We start from the raw sequence: 15,723 nt of genomic DNA, 5'->3' as shown, positions 1-15,723 counted from the left end.
AAGCTTCTCTGTAGTTGAAGATGTTCTCTCTTAAACTCTTTCAAATTCTACAGCATTTTTAAAATTTGCCCCTATATTTAAAAAAAAATAAAATGCAAGATTGGAGCTATCTGTAGTGACATAGCTGTATTTTCAACATGATGTTTTTATTAGTACTACCCAACATAGTGTTTGACTTTTCTCTGACAGTCATAGTAACTTGAATACAGTACATTAACAGCTTTAATCTTCCTCTGATATGACTGGGTGGTGTCTTTATAATGGTGGTTTTGATTAAGTGTGGATCAATTTGAATAAATTTTCCCCATCTGATTCAAGTCATATTTATGTCTTTAAAGCCCTGGACTGCTATACAAAAAATCGGTAGTGAGTTTTAACTGTCTCTTTTGGCCCATGAACAGACTTCAAAAGCAAAGTTTTTGATGTTTAACTCAAGAAATATAATACGTTTTAAATGCCTTGGTGCTAGAAAAGTGTTAGAAAGTGCAAGCTATGAATGCCTGGCTCTGCTGACCTAAGGAGAGCTAATTACACCACTATGATGTGGTAGAAACATAAGCAAAGGTAGGGGAGACTGCTGGGATAGTGGGAAGAAGCTGGTAGCTGCTACGAGGAAGAAAAACGCATGCAAGACAGAAAAGCAGATCTAAGCTGGAACTCGCAGCTAGAGAAGTCATTTTGTTGGAGCCGTGACCGAAGACTGAAACATTAGAGACTCATAAGAACCTTTGACAGCAGTACGTGATTTCATAGTAACCTGCAGAAGATAACTGGATAACAGTTCGGACTGGATAACAACAATTTCTAGCCTGAGTAACTTACCAATGCTAACGAAGATGGAAATGGACTTTCACATCTAACTCTTACAGGGTTTTCCTGTATGTTGTCTAAAATGGATTTTCATTTTCTCACCAATGACAGGAACTTACCCAGCTCGTAACTAGGATGGAATAAACCACCTAATCCAGGTATGAAATGCTATTCTTTGAAAATAACGTTTCCTCTTTGCCCCAAGTTTTTTCCAATCTGATTTGTAGTACAAATTTCCTGCATGACATTGATGAGCACGAAATAGATTGCTTAGTAAATCTTCTAATTTGGGCTTCTGATAGACAAAAACTATCCGCTCCAAGGATTGTCCATACTGTGTCAGTGAACAAGATCTCATTACTTGTTTTAAAATTCTGAACTGGGACTGGTATTTTAGTCAATCCCAAAATTTATTCTGGTTCCTAAGAGCCAGACTCTTAAATGTGTGTGTTCAGTTCCTTATGCTGATAGGATAGTTCAGTGAGACTGGACTGGATTATAATTACCCATCAAAAAGACTGCTACAGGATTTCCTTGAGGAGATTTAAAGTTTCCTGCAAACCGTTCCGTTACAGACAGTACCTTTTCCATTCTTGCCCCAGTTCTGCTATTACAGAACCAGCACCTGATTTTCTGTGGCTTACTTGTCCCCTGAAAAACATGGAAACGCTGTACCTTTGCTTCAGCTTCACACATCTCTATTCCTTACTGACTGCTTGCTAAAACAAGTAATTTATTTTGTGTTGTTATGAAAGTGCTCCCGCTCAAACTGTATATTCACGTTGATGATCTTCTGTGATAAGATACTGTACAACTTTACAGTGTCATACACTAACCACAGCAGCATGCAGGAGCTCACATGATGGTCATTTAATATCCATGACTCACAGTCCACAGGACTAGGATTCCAGCCAGCTGGGATTTGTTCTAAGTGGCGTGAAATGACAAACAGTGCATGAGATACAGCTCAGATACCAAACATGGTGGCCGAGCATTTAAAAAAACATGGCTCCATGCCCTTTCCAGTAAAAAAAATAACAAATCATGCAATAGATTCACCCAATGACTATTGAATATAATTTTTCAAAAACTTAAGAAAAATTAAGTGCCAAAATAAAGAACACGGTATCTTGGCCTTTCTAGGTGGTTTCTGCACCCTACCTAGTCTCTGATTGTTTCTTTTCTTACCTTTGCTTTGTTTAATTTTTCAGTTTGAGTTTTATGGTGGAAACTGATTACTGCTCTAACTGTGCTTGTAATCCTTCTGCCTGATTTTTGTATTTAAAACTGCAACTTATTTTTCGTGGCTTGATATTCAGCTGGGATGGTATACAGTTGCGGAGTGCAAGAGGGATTAGATGTTACTCTGTGATTCACCCAGTCCCTGAGGAGAGCTATATAAAGATCATCCTCTTCTCCTTGGCCCCAGGGAAGCTAGGGGGCAGATTATGAGCTAGCGGAAAAGACGAAGGCATAAAGAAAAAACCCTCACCATCTGCAAAGAGGTTCCAGGAGCACACATCCCCCTGCTCTCGTATTCTACAGAACTGGGAAAAAGTGTGCTCCACTGCTCGGCCACTGTTATTTTAGCCATAGAGGGCAGTTTAAGGAAGAACAAAACCACTAGAAGTTATCTTTCCCACATTGTGACTGCTCCTTTCACAGAAACTGCTCAAGGTTTCCTTTTCCAAGGAGAAGATGAGGTGGAAAGGCAGGACTTAGAGACTTCTGTTTACAGATGCCTTTTCTCTATAGCCTGGGAATCCTGAAATGTGATTGCCTTGTAAGGGCAGGTTATTTTCAACCACTCCCTTCATTTATGTTCCTGTTAAACCCACGGCTTAAGTGGGGCTTCTGTGCTGGAGAGATTTTTGCACTGGCTGTCTGCCCAGGGATGGATTGCAGCAAGAGTAGACTCTGACAGAAATAGGTGGTTATGTGTGTAGACCTCTAAGTCTTGAAATGAGAATATCGCTGCTAGAGGTCAAGGTTTACGCTTGCCAGTATTTCCCTCATTTACTGAAGTCAGTTGACTCTCCTTTGCCAGTGCTGGCTATTTTTGTCACAGTCTCACAATGGTGGGGATTTTCTTGTTTCAGTCCTTACAGAAATGACACAACTTGGGATACTTTTGCCTCTGCGACTTCATTAAGAAGTCCAAACTCTGTTTTCATGCTAAAATGTCTTCTAGATTACTTCTTTACAAGTGGGAAGTGTTTAAAATTCATTTCTATAAAATATTTAATTGTATTTTTATGTGTTTTATCTGAGGCTTTAATTTTTTAAAACTATTATTTTGTTCTCCAGAAACTCTTGTCTTTCCTAATCTCTCAGAAGAAAAGCTCTGAAATCTAGAAAAGAAAATCAAGGCAATTGTGGTTTGTTTTTTTTAAACCAATATGCAGCAGTTTTAGACTGCTTTCCAAAACACTTGGCATTATGGATTTAAAACCAAAAGTCTCATATCTGGTCCTTCTTTTGCTTTTCCATGTTTTTTAAGGAAGAATCAAGACGTGATTTGGAAAATCTGAAGAAAGAAGGAACCTGAAAGCTGACAGCTATGACAACACCTGCCTCAGCTTTCTGTGTTCCGAGTGGCACATTTAGTTATATTTATCCTTCTATTTTTGCATCACCATTTTGTCCCACATCTTGTCACATGGAGCAGGGTTTTGCTGCTTCAAAGTCTTTGTCAACTGTAAAGTCACTGCTAGATGTAGTTTATATAAGATGAAAAGCCTTTCCAAAACAGAGGTTTGACATTTTTACAACAGGGGCACTGATTTTTTTTTTTTTTTTCAATTTTGAATTAAGAGTTTTGCTGTAGTGCTATCTAGTATTATAATTGGCTTTACTAAGGCTTCACTGCCTTAACTTTTGTTTTTAATGTTCATTATATTCAAATGTGTTTTGTTTTTAAAATACGTGTTGCTATTCAAGTTACTGAAAGCAAACTCAAAGTGCCCTGTAAGAAGGTAATGAGATTTGTGATGATTCCAGTTCCTTGGGGAATTATTTTAGCCTTAGATGGCACTTTGAGAACACTGTCCTTGCACAAGTAAGCTTCCCTTAGTTATAAGTAGATACTTAATACAGGGCAAGATTGAAATCAATGAAAAATGTTGTAATGACTTCACTGGGTCAAGTATTTTTCCATAGGATAGCGAAATACAGAAATTAACAGAAATGAACAATGTACTGCACTGTCTCCCTCAGGCTGTGAAGGGAGATCACTTTGGGTATGAATGTTGGACCTCAACAAAGCCCTGCTTCTTCCGAAGTCAGAGCTGTAGTGTGCATGAAGATGAATTCACACCATGCTGGCCACTGGATTTTTGGGGTTGGTTTGTATTTTCTTGGCAATAACATGCAAGGAAGGGGGAGGTGAATCTGTAAACATTTGTCTTCTATTAGTAGATGAAATTGCTAAGATGTGTTTGAAAATTTGGCTGACTGGCCTCAATTTCTTTACTGTCTGACAGTCTAAACTGTATTTATTATAGATTACTGAAAACTGAATCAGTAGATATCTAGCAGAACATTTCAGTCATCTTTTGACAATAGCTGATCCTTTCTAGCAGTTTCCATTGAGTACTGAGCTACTCAGAACCCATCTTGGGTCAGCTAGGCTCTGGAGCCTACAGATGCTTTCTGGTACAGATATGGAATAAATGTATGGAATTATAATTTTCAATAAAAAATTGGGTTACAAAGAACCTAACAGACTTCTGTTTTGCGGAGTATTATCTAATCCTAAATGCCTTAATGTCATATAATTGGGAAAAGGGGAAAGAAAAAAAAGGAATGAGGAGTTGCTCAGGTTTGGAACAATTCATTTTTCTCTACCTTGCTCTATGGTTTATGTTTCCAAAACAGAATGCATTGCCATTAGCACTGTGTCGATTAGAAAAAAATTGGTATTCTGAGCCCTACCGTGCATTTCGCAGGGCTGGCAATGCTTCTTTACCCAGTCACCTGCTACCTTCCACAGGCCTCTAGATAAAGGGCCTGAAACAAAGCACTTGGCTGATCTAATTCCCAACACTGCTTCTCTCTCTGTGCATTAACTATTAGCCTACTGTTCCTTCTTTCTACTGCTCTGCACAATTTCTTCTATCTTATCTGTTGCTGTAAGAGGAATACATGCAATTGTGTAGGTCCAGGTGGTGTATATTTCAATTTGCTTAACTTAATTGTTTAGATCTGCTGACTTTTGTTGCCACCATCTTTCTAGTCTGGTTCTCTGACAGGAAGTCATGATTAGAAAATCATGTCTATGTGGATATACTGTTTTGTAGTATTGGTGAAGACAGGATCAGAAAATGCTCTGAGTAGGTATTGTGGAGAGTACATATAAAATCACAGTCAAGTTGGAGGATCTGTTTCACATAGCAAAATGTCAAAAGAGTCTAAAAGGCCTTTAAATGGGAAGAATTGTATTGGAAACCACCTTCTCATGTGCTGACGACTGACATGTTTCTCCTGTAGAAGAATGCCCCAATGCAACTTGCTACCTTTTGTGGCTTCTGTTTAGTGGACAGAGTGAAAAAAAAAAAAGACAACTTTATGGATCTACTGTCTGCAGGAATGAAACTCTGGAATTCAGTGTCTCACTCCACTTGGACCTTGAAGGTCTTCAAGAATCATTCAAGGGAAAAGCAAGGCAAAGTCTGGGAGCCTGGAAGCCATGAAACATTATGGTTTTGCACATCAACTGGTATAAAGGATCAGATTGATTTTCGTAACTGAACTTGCCAGGGAGGGAAAAGAATGAAGAAATACCCAGCTCCAAACACCTGGGCTGAGGCTGGGTGTGAGCTCATTCCACAGTAAAACTCTAACAGCAGGGAAAACTGTGTTCCCATGTGTAAGGAAGGGGAACGCTGGTGACAGCTCTGTCAGTGATGGCACTGCATTTACTGACCGTCTGAGAGGTGGGGGACAGCTCGAGGGGGATACAAACAGCTTCAGCAGAACACTTCCAAGAGAAGAGAAAGTGGTCGGTAGACAACTGCCCCGTTCTCCCTCTGTCACCCATGATGATTGATGAACCTCTCTGCAGCTCTGTCCTGGTCTTTTCAGTGAAAGAATCCAGCTGGCTTTCTCATAATGGCAGAAGTAATTAAAAAGGGGATCAACTTCAGAGGAACATAAAACACACACCAAAAGTCTGTCTCTTTAATGATATCCCCTACATACTTTACTGGCAGGGATTCTGCTAGTCTAATACCTGTTAATTTTCTTTCTAATTAGGGCTATAGCTCACCAGAGGCTGTTTTATATTTAATATAGCTATGGTTAAGGGCCCTAATCCTCATTCAGGGAAAGAATCTGGAGCTATGGAAAGAGATTTTAGAAGAAGAGTGTGGAAGACACGGTACACAAGACACTGGAAGATCAACAGCTTGTTTTGTCTTGGCTCAAAACCACTGTGGAAGACGCATGGAGTTTATATGACTTTGAACAGAAGGGGATTTTATACGGAGAAAGCTCAATGTAGCCATAAACATATTAACTTTCATTATAGCCATATTTTACACAGTGTTTGAAAACTCAGAAAATTAGGGCCACTATGCTGTTAGCAGAATGGAATTATGAATATCTGGCAACCTCCTCCCTCCTCAGCGTCCCTCCAGTGCTGAAGTAAGACAAAGAGAACACCTGGCTGCTGGGGAAAGACCACCTCTGAAAAGGAACTGTATAGGTATACATATTGCCTCTTTTGAGGGCAAATGTTCCACTTTAAAAGTTAGACTGAAATTTCTCAATGAAATAGATGTTGATCAATTAAGTTTTTGTTGAGCCTGAGTATTTTACAAGTATTTTTCATTACTTTATAACACAGGTGTCCTGTAGAATTCCCGTCTGTGTCGCTGGATTCCTGATGAAGCAGGTATTTCATAAATCAGTTTCAGGGGAGATCCAGGAGGCATATTGCCAAACTCTGGGTTCCCAAGCGTGTGCAGAGTTGCAGGTTTCCCAAAACTGTAAGTCTAAAAGCTCTGAGATGGAGGAGTCTCTGAAAGCTGCAAGTGTCCCCATCACAAAACTGAGATTTAGATTTTAGAAGTCCTAGAGTAGGCTTCCAGGGTCTGTAGCTGGAGCACTTTCTGTATGATGAAGTTGTCACAGAACTGTGAATCACAGAAGCTGCCCAGAGCCTGTAGAAAGTGGCCTGCAAACATAGATCTTGTGTTGGAACATGGTTAGTACATATTCAGTGGTGACTATATCAAGATTATTTTGAAAACCAGGTCATTCCAGAATGCACTGATATGGCTTAATGTGCCTTACAAAATTTTCTTGCTAACAGAAAATCCTCTATTTTTAGCTCCACTTTGTGTTTGTCTGCAACTCTTCATAAGCAGTAACTTTCAGTTAGGTAGAAAAGTAATGTGAACAACTAGAGTTTCAGGAATCATGGCTGTCCTGTGGAACACATTCTGTCTAGAACATCCCCAACTTGAGAACACTTCCAGCTGTATTTTCTATAATATGCTTCAGAACAAGTAGGGAAGGAGAGGACTATTACAGTTTGGAGGTGAAGCATGAAGAAATGTCCAAAGATTATGATCTTTCACATGATTCTTTTATTGGAAAATACCAAGTAAAGGAATTACTTGTATCTTCCCTAATACATTAAGATTTAAAAATCAATGTTTTGTCAAACGTGATGAAGTAATACCCCTGTTACTATCTCTCTCCTTGCTCTGTTACTGAAACAGTAATAGAATAAAGATACCATTTTTACCCTGTAGTAGTTCTAGACATTAAAGTTCAGGTATTGTTGTCAACCCTGCAATGAACTCTCTCTCTCTGATCTTGAGCAAGACTCAAAGCCTTGGTAAATACTCCATTTTATAAATGTCATTACTCTTTTGCCTCACAGACAAGGCATAGGTTATTCAATGTCTGCAGACAGTTTGATCTATGTATTTGAAGGGAATATATTAGTATCTTATTTATTATTATTTTTATATATCTCCTTGAAACCCCCACACTTTTCTGTTTTTTACAGAACTTTTACAACCTGTCTGTGAAAACGAATTAAAGAGTGGTTATCATGTGATTGATATTTTTTTCCTTTTAGCCTGCTCTCCTAAGGAATGACACTCATGCAATCCCACTTTCTTTCTTTGTGTCTGCGTGTGTCTTTTGTATCAGCTGGCCAGTTTCAGTGAGCTCTGATAGAGGGCCAGAGATCTTGAACGTACTCTGTTTCTAGATGCTTCATGAAATTAGGCACAGAGTAGAAAAGGGTGATACTCTTAATCCTCATGGGGGGAAAATAGCTGCCTATGTTATCTGTCAGAGATACTCTTGGAAAAGAGTTGTTACGAATGACCAGCCAGAGGAAATGCTTCGTTCAGAGTCTATGGCTGCAGACAACAGGGGATCTACTCAACAGCAAAGTTTCTGTTCCTGTGTAGACTCTCATTCTCTGGTCATTAATAATAGGGTTAAGAACTTTAAAAGTCAGTTATCACAAGCCCAAAAGCCTTTCAAAATTAGGCTGCATTAGTTCACGTGCTCACCCAGCTACTTGTTTTCTTGTAGAGGAATTCAATTTAAAAAGTCAGTCATGATCAGAATCCTAAGGGTGAATTTGAAAACAATAAAAGCTGAGAAATCCAAAGATAAGGCTCTGTGCTCTTGCATATAAACCATGCATTATGAAAACACTTTATTAATATAGTACTTTGTGCTAAATTTTACAATGATTGTTTTAAAATCCATTGCAACCCAATGCCTTTAATATTCCTCCTAGCATGTCCGTGCCCCCCCGCCCCCCTTAAGAATTTGTTTGCTGCTGGCTTTTCTGGGTGTGAGGAAAGAAAATATCACATTGGCTGGCTGCCTCTTCTCTTGGGCATGGTCACTGCAGATTGGCTCTAACCATTATTTGTTTGTTTTTCAAATGTTCTGGGGCAAAACGATGGGACAGGAAACGTCTGAGCCTGTCTGACACTCATGCAGCATGAGCCCTGCTGGAACAGCTGGGGCTCGTTATTTTGCTGGGTATTCCTTGGCTCAGGCCAAAGTTTCTTGGCACTTTTTCACCTCTCCTGTTGTACAGCTCCTAGAAAAACTGTGTCAGGGTCCCGAGTGCATCAATGGACCTTTGTTGCTCTGACCAACCTCACCTGGGGCCTCCACCCATACCTTCTGCTCAGGGGCTCTGTTGCAGCTCAGTCCCTGCCCGAGTTACGCTGTGAATATGCCTGTCTCTAGCTCCAGCTGTATTGCAGTCATGCCTGGCCGTGCGCCCTGTTGACCTGGCTGGATCCTGACCTGTGGACTCTGCTCCTAGTTTGACATTGGACCTGCCTTGTCAGTATGGACTTGCCTGGTGATCACGAGAATGGGTATGACTCTGGCTACCACTGTCAGACTTGGCCTGACCCTGACTTGATGATTTGCGTGTCAGGCTTGACTTTGAACCTACCTTGTCACCACAAACTGCTCGGGACTACAGGAGGCCTCATGCCTCAGAGGTACAAGGCTGTAGTTTGTCTTAAAAAGGTAGAGGTGCTTCCACTATCTGACCTTCCCTCTGCCCCTTCTGTGAGGAAAATTAGCCAGATGGAGCAAAACATTGTAATTTTGACCAGCCTGTGTACATGAATTTGCTCTTATCCCTCATTCTGGCACATCCAAAAAATCCTGGCTAAAATCAGGTGCTTACATGCACATAGTGGTATTTACACATGTGGTATGGGCACACTGCTGGGAGAGGTGCTACTAAGGCATGGCTTGCCCTTGCTAACCCCTTCCCGAAGGAATGGAAATATCCTTCTGATAGGTGGTAGTGGGACTTGGATTCCTTGAGTTTCAATTACAGGGGAGGAAGGGAGAGAGGGAAGGAGAGCTGGGTATTGTTGCTGTCTGCTTCCCTGTGCACAGCACATATTTCTGCATGGATTTCCAGCAGCAGTCATTGATGATCGCATCAGCAGTAATGTCCCTTGATGCTTGCAGTCCCTCTTAAGGAGGTCAGGGACTGGAGCACTGCATGGAAATGGGGCTGAAAGCAGGAAGGGATACCAGTGACAGGTGAGCAGAGAGCAGAAGAGCTCCTCTCTGGGTGGAGAAGTTCCATCCAGCCCAGCATCTTTTCTCTGATAGGAGCCAACAGCAGGTGCCTGCAGAAGAATAGAGTAGCTGGCCATTTTTGGAGTGACTCCTCCCTTGTTACATCCTTCCTCCATATCTCTAGCAGTTTCTGGGTTAGAGACTTCCCAGTCAAGAACCCAAGCTGTTCTATCTGAAGATTCCCAATAGACATGACCTTCATGCATATGTTCATTGTCTTTCAGAGAAGTTTGTTAGGCCTACCTAGCAGTGGGTGACACTGAGATGTGTATTGTGCAAAGATACCCTCTCTCTTTTTTTTTCTTTTGTGCAAGGACTTCCCTTCTAGAGATCTACCTAGGCCTGCCAGGGCATGTTGAGAAAAATATGGTTATATCACATCTCCAGTAAAACTCCTCTCACCATCTGAACCTCCTTCAGTTCTGTGGGTTTTTGCTGGTAGAGTTTAGGTTGTCTGTTTTGCTGTGCTTTGTGTTCTTGAATGGGATGGTAAGGTAGAACCTTTTCAGCTGATATATGTTGTTTCAGTCGAGGATGATTTCTTTTGCTGGGTGGAAAAGAAATAACACATTACCTTGTGCCCTAGTTTATTTGTTCCTGGAACAAGTAGTCTTCCACAGCTGATGAAGGGTTACTCAGCTGCACTTCTGGATTGTCAACTGCATCTTGTACATCCATACACAGTAGGTAGAAGCTCAGTTTCCTTGTTTTACTTTGCTGTGAACTTCCCAACCTACGAACTCTAATTCCTGTAGTTTTCCCATCCAAATACCACTGAAGATTGTCTGACTACCCATGCTTCTGTAGACAAAACCAGATCCAGACCAATTGCTCTTCTTTTGAGTTAGCTGGAGCTAGCTTACATATTGAAAGCTACTAGATGTAGGGCTAGATGGCTGATAAGGGTATTTGGCTATATGAATGAATTTATATTTTTTATTATTTTACTTATTATTTTTATTTAATATATTATTTCCGAAGGTTTTCAACAACAACCACCATTACCTTGACCTTGCACTCTCCATCTCTTTCAGTAAAATACTACCAGACAGCAGTGGAGAAAGTAGGAATTTTCTGAGGTTTATTTCTGCTGCAGAGGTAGGCAAGAGTTTCCATTATCCTGTTTCTGTAAAAGCTGCAATGACAAAGTCATGGGAATTGCTTGCATGAAAATTAAGCCCTTTGTGGATTCAGATAAGCAGGATGGTGGTTCTCTGGAATTCATGTGTTGTTTTAGGATGACATAACAAGTGCTACCATCATTCTCAGTGTGTGACTGAATGACTTTTAAGTGTCATACTTCCTGGCATCCACAGAGATGGAGGGTGAGGTTTACTATTTAACAGCTATTGGTGACCTCCTTTGCTCACCAATTTGGAGTCAATGATGTACTAATACCCTTGTTTACCTGGAAGCTGACATCCTAGAGGCAAAACAAAGATTGGTCAGTCCCTTGAGCTGGCTTATAGTGGCTTAATAAAATGTTCTTTCATTAGCATATATTATGTTCTGGTCACTAAAGCACCATGGACTTTGCTTATCTGTGATCTACTCTCTCATTTTTCTCCCGATAATTTCCAAGCTAATTGTTTAACTGGTGCATAATTTGGTTGCAAGCGTTTCTGGCAAAAATAGAATTAATGATGATCTCAGGTGTGTTTCAGACAAATAAAATCTGCCTCAGACCGCAACTTCATTTCAAATTCTTAAAGTAAATATTTAAAAAAATGACAGAAATACCAGGAAAACAGTTAAGAAAATCAGTTTTCTCTTTAGTAACAGCAAAGAATGCTTTTAATTTATTTTTTTTCCTTTGTATAATGGTCTACATCAACATTGGAAAATGGTTGAACTGGGGATATTTCCTGTCAATTAAAAGATGGTTTTGAGATGAATTAAATAGGCCCTTAGAATTCCACCTTAAATTCTCCAAAGATGGCACTTGCTTAAGGTTCTGAAGATGGGAATATGATCTGCTAAAAATCAGACAAGTGAGCAGAAACAAACTATGACTTCTGCCCCAGGGGTAATGGAGACGGAGATGAATCCTGACAAGCACACACATGACAAGACCTAGGCAGAGCAAGAACGGGTGACTCACAAATTGTAGTGGCACGTTCTCTCCAAGGGCCTCAGTGTGCAGTAATGCCTGAAAGATCTCAACCAGGATCACATGATGCATACAGTGGTTGGCTGACTGTTGAGCCATATAATAAAACCCCAACAAATTAAGTATAAAACAGCCTCTGGTGAGCTATAGCCCTAATTAGAAAGAAAATTAACAGGTATTAGACTAGCAGAATCCCTGCCAGTAAAGTATGTAGGGGATATCATTAAAGAGACAGACTTTTGGTGTGTGTTTTATGTTCCTCTGAAGTTGATCCCCTTTTTAATTACTTCTGCCATTATGAGAAAGCCAGCTGGATTCTTTCACTGAAAAGACCAGGACAGAGCTGCAGAGAGGTTCATCAATCATCATGGGTGACAGAGGGAGAACGGGGCAGTTGTCTACCGACCACTTTCTCTTCTCTTGGAAGTGTTCTGCTGAAGCTGTTTGTATCCCCCTCGAGCTGTCCCCCACCTCTCAGACGGTCAGTAAATGCAGTGCCATCACTGACAGAGCTGTCACCAGCGTTCCCCTTCCTTACACATGGGAACAGAGTTTTCCCTGCTGTTAGAGTTTTACTGTGGAATGAGCTCACACCCAGCCTCAGCCCAGGTGTTTGGAGCTGGGTATTTCTTCATTCTTTTCCCTCCCTGGCAAGTTCAGTTACGAAAATCAATCTGATCCTTTATACCAGTTAATGTGCAAAACTGTAATGTTTCATGACTTCCAGGCTCCCAAGGTGCTTTCAACTGCCTTTTCTTCCTTTTCAGCTGTTCCTGTTGTCTACTCTGGTCCTTCTTTTCTCTGTCCAGTCTCTTATTATTCCTTTTCTTTCTGCTCCCTCTGCATCTTTTTTCCCTTTTCTTCTTATATCCTTTTCAGTTTGTCTCACTTGAACCATTCTGCCCAGAATGCAGGTCTCCATTGCTTCTTCCTCATCTTGCCAAATCAGAGCACCATCCCTTTACACCTTTTGAATAAGGGTAATCCTGGACACACAGATATTGCATGCAAATCTCTGTGCAAGCTCAGATACGGCAAATACTCAGAGCAGAACAAACAGCAGTGGCAGTGGTAGCAATCAGAGTATGCCTCATTTTTTAGTTCATCAGTGACGTCCTTCTAGCCCATCATCCTGAGATTCTGAGTCCATGAAAGAGACACAAGAACTGTATCCCCTAAGTCCACCAGAGTGGACCCTGTGGCCAGCCATCTCTCATGCTGGTTGCCACAGCTGTAAGCATACTTTTGCTTTGTGTTCCTGCCAGCTCTATTAGGTAAAATAAAGGCCACCAGATTCTAATTCTAAGAGTAGGAGGGTTCTTGTCTCCCACACACTTACTGCAAGCCCTCTGTGCCTGTACAATACAGATACCTGTCCCAGATGTAGTGGGCTTGCTGCACTTAGAGTGTAGAGCTTTTTTGTACACATGTAGTGTTTATCTGACCATGATTATGATGAAATTATGGTCAGGTCTTTGACTTTCAAAGTCTGCTGTTCTTGCCCATGTCTCTGCCCGGAACAGCAAACTTTTGGTGAAAGACGGACCATATTTGATTAAAAAGCCTCCGAGGAGCGGCCTTGTGCCAGAGCAGTCCTGTTGGGGGAACAGATTGTCTGGGCAATGGTGTTCAGAAAGGAGGCAGGTTTTACAGTGTGTTTATAAATGTCCTTTGAGAAAATCAGGTATGGGTGTCAGTTAACTGTCTGAACACCCAGAAACAGTAGTTGGCTCCAACGTTCTCAGATAAGTGCAACTCATAGAAAGTGTTTTAAAAAGTGTTATTTCAGGATGCAGTTATGCATCTCAGCCTGGGTAGTCCCATTCTGCCAACACAAAGTGCTCCCATTCAGGGTCTAAAAACATTCTTTACTTTCTCCTAGGTGTGCCTTGTGCTGATGGCTATTGTCTATTCCCTTCCTGTTAGATGTGACTACGTTTCATGGGTGATCCAGAGGATTCCAGCTGAAAAGATGGAGAGATTTTGGCAAATTTGTTGTCCTTTTAAAGCCACGACCCTACAAGGCAAGGCACACATGGTATGAGTTGGCTGACAGTATTACGGCAGACTCTGTAGACAGCTATTGAAGTCAATTTTTGGCAAGAATTTAGCTAGCTGGGTTGCTACCACACGTTTTTTATAGCTACTGTGGTTTACTTTGACATGGAAGGAATGACGTAGCACACGCAAAAAAGCTTAGGTTGTTACCACTTTAATACTAAGAGTATAGACATCAAAGGGTGGCAAATGTATTACTGCAGCTTAATGAGTTACTGTTTGTCATTGCAAATCAGCTGAGGAGTGTTAGCTAGTTAAACTCTGATAACCTGGTTGCTTGTAATCTTCTTCCTAGAAGATTACAAAATTAGCTTGTCATTGATCAACTTTGAGCATATCTGGATGTGGATCAGTCATGCTGAAGTATGAAGTGGAAGCTGCATACCTCTGAAATACCTGTCTTCCCTAGCCCAATCTTACTTTCTTTTTCAAATGTGTGCAATGATGACTGCACTTACATGTTTGCTGCCCTATTCGTTAACTATGTCTCAGCCAGGAAATGCATTAGAGGATTCCTTGCTCTGCACATGCTCCATATATGCTTATATGAGGACTCCAAGAAATAATGTTTAGTCAGAAGGTAAGGCTGCATTTGTGTTTTACTGAATTAAAATGCTAGATTGGGTCATAACTGTGAAAATAAATTTGCTGTCATCAGATATGATAGCTTCTGTTTATCTCTTTTGTTCCACATGCGCGCGTGCGCGCACACACACACTGTCACAATTCAGTACAGCTGGTAATTTTCAGTTCACCAGAAGCTCAGAATAGCAGAGAAATTGTTCAGTCAGGCTTGATGTGGAGAACAAGTGTTTGCACACACTCCACGCTCTCTTTCTGGGAGGAAACTATCAAAAGAGGTTTGAAAAAGGAATGTCAAAAAGAAGAGAGTCAACACACTTGCCTGTTCTTTTTAATATACTCATTGCTGATATATAGGTGCATGATCTGATATATAGGCATGCAGATCTGCCATGGTTTAGCTGGGAAGTGAAGCAGGAGTTTAGATGCAGTATTGCTTTAACTGGAAAGGTGGACAGGAGCAAAGCAGGTAGCATTTCACTGTTGGGAATGTTCTGCTGAGTGTGTCATATCAACAGAAAAGGCTTGAGAGGTCTTTCTTGAGAAATAGCTTACTTATCCCTTTTCTTTTTCCTACCCTAAAAGACTGGAAAACTTAGCATCTCTCATAGCCCTCTGAAGAAGCAGACACACACACAACCAGAAACAGTTTGTTAGCTCAGGAAATACAGCAAAACAAGATAAACACAAACTGATGATAAAGTGGCTCTCTTCCACGTACGAGACTATGTCCCACAGAACAAAGTCTTTTGATTCCATCACTTCAGTCATCCACCAAGCACCAGACAAAAGTGTCTTTGAAGCTGTGTATTCAGTGCCAGAAAAGCTAGCTTCTACCAAGAGTCACCAGTAGATTCAGCTGTACTAAGAAAATAAGTTGGAGTTATGCAGACACTCAAAACCAAATGCTCCTATTTCCTTTCTTTCTTTCTCTCAAGGCCAAAATATTTCCTCAGATATACATATTCATCTCCGTTGAAGATAATGGGAACTAAGCAAGTCTCAAGGCAACTGCACAGAAACCAACTGTTGTTCTGCAGTAAAATACAGTTTTCTACAGCGTAAATTAT

The 15,723-nt window shown here is 40.8% G+C and overlaps 1 long non-coding RNA gene across 1 annotated transcript; it reads left to right on the top strand.

The window, feature by feature from the left end:
• The first annotated feature begins 595 nt into the window (after nucleotides 1-595).
• Nucleotides 596-14,730, top strand: LOC115340558. Its single transcript, XR_003923092.1, has 3 exons — nucleotides 596-968; nucleotides 4,027-4,150; nucleotides 13,896-14,730. It is a non-coding gene; the product is annotated as an uncharacterized LOC115340558 (long non-coding RNA).
• Nucleotides 14,731-15,723: the final 993 nt, after the last annotated feature.

Source organism: Aquila chrysaetos, chromosome 4 (genome assembly GCF_900496995.4).
Source record: "Aquila chrysaetos chrysaetos chromosome 4, bAquChr1.4, whole genome shotgun sequence".
Lineage (NCBI taxonomy): Eukaryota > Metazoa > Chordata > Aves > Accipitriformes > Accipitridae > Aquila > Aquila chrysaetos.
The sequence above is the reverse complement of the archived record's forward strand: the minus strand, read 5'-3'. Positions and strand labels throughout refer to the sequence as shown.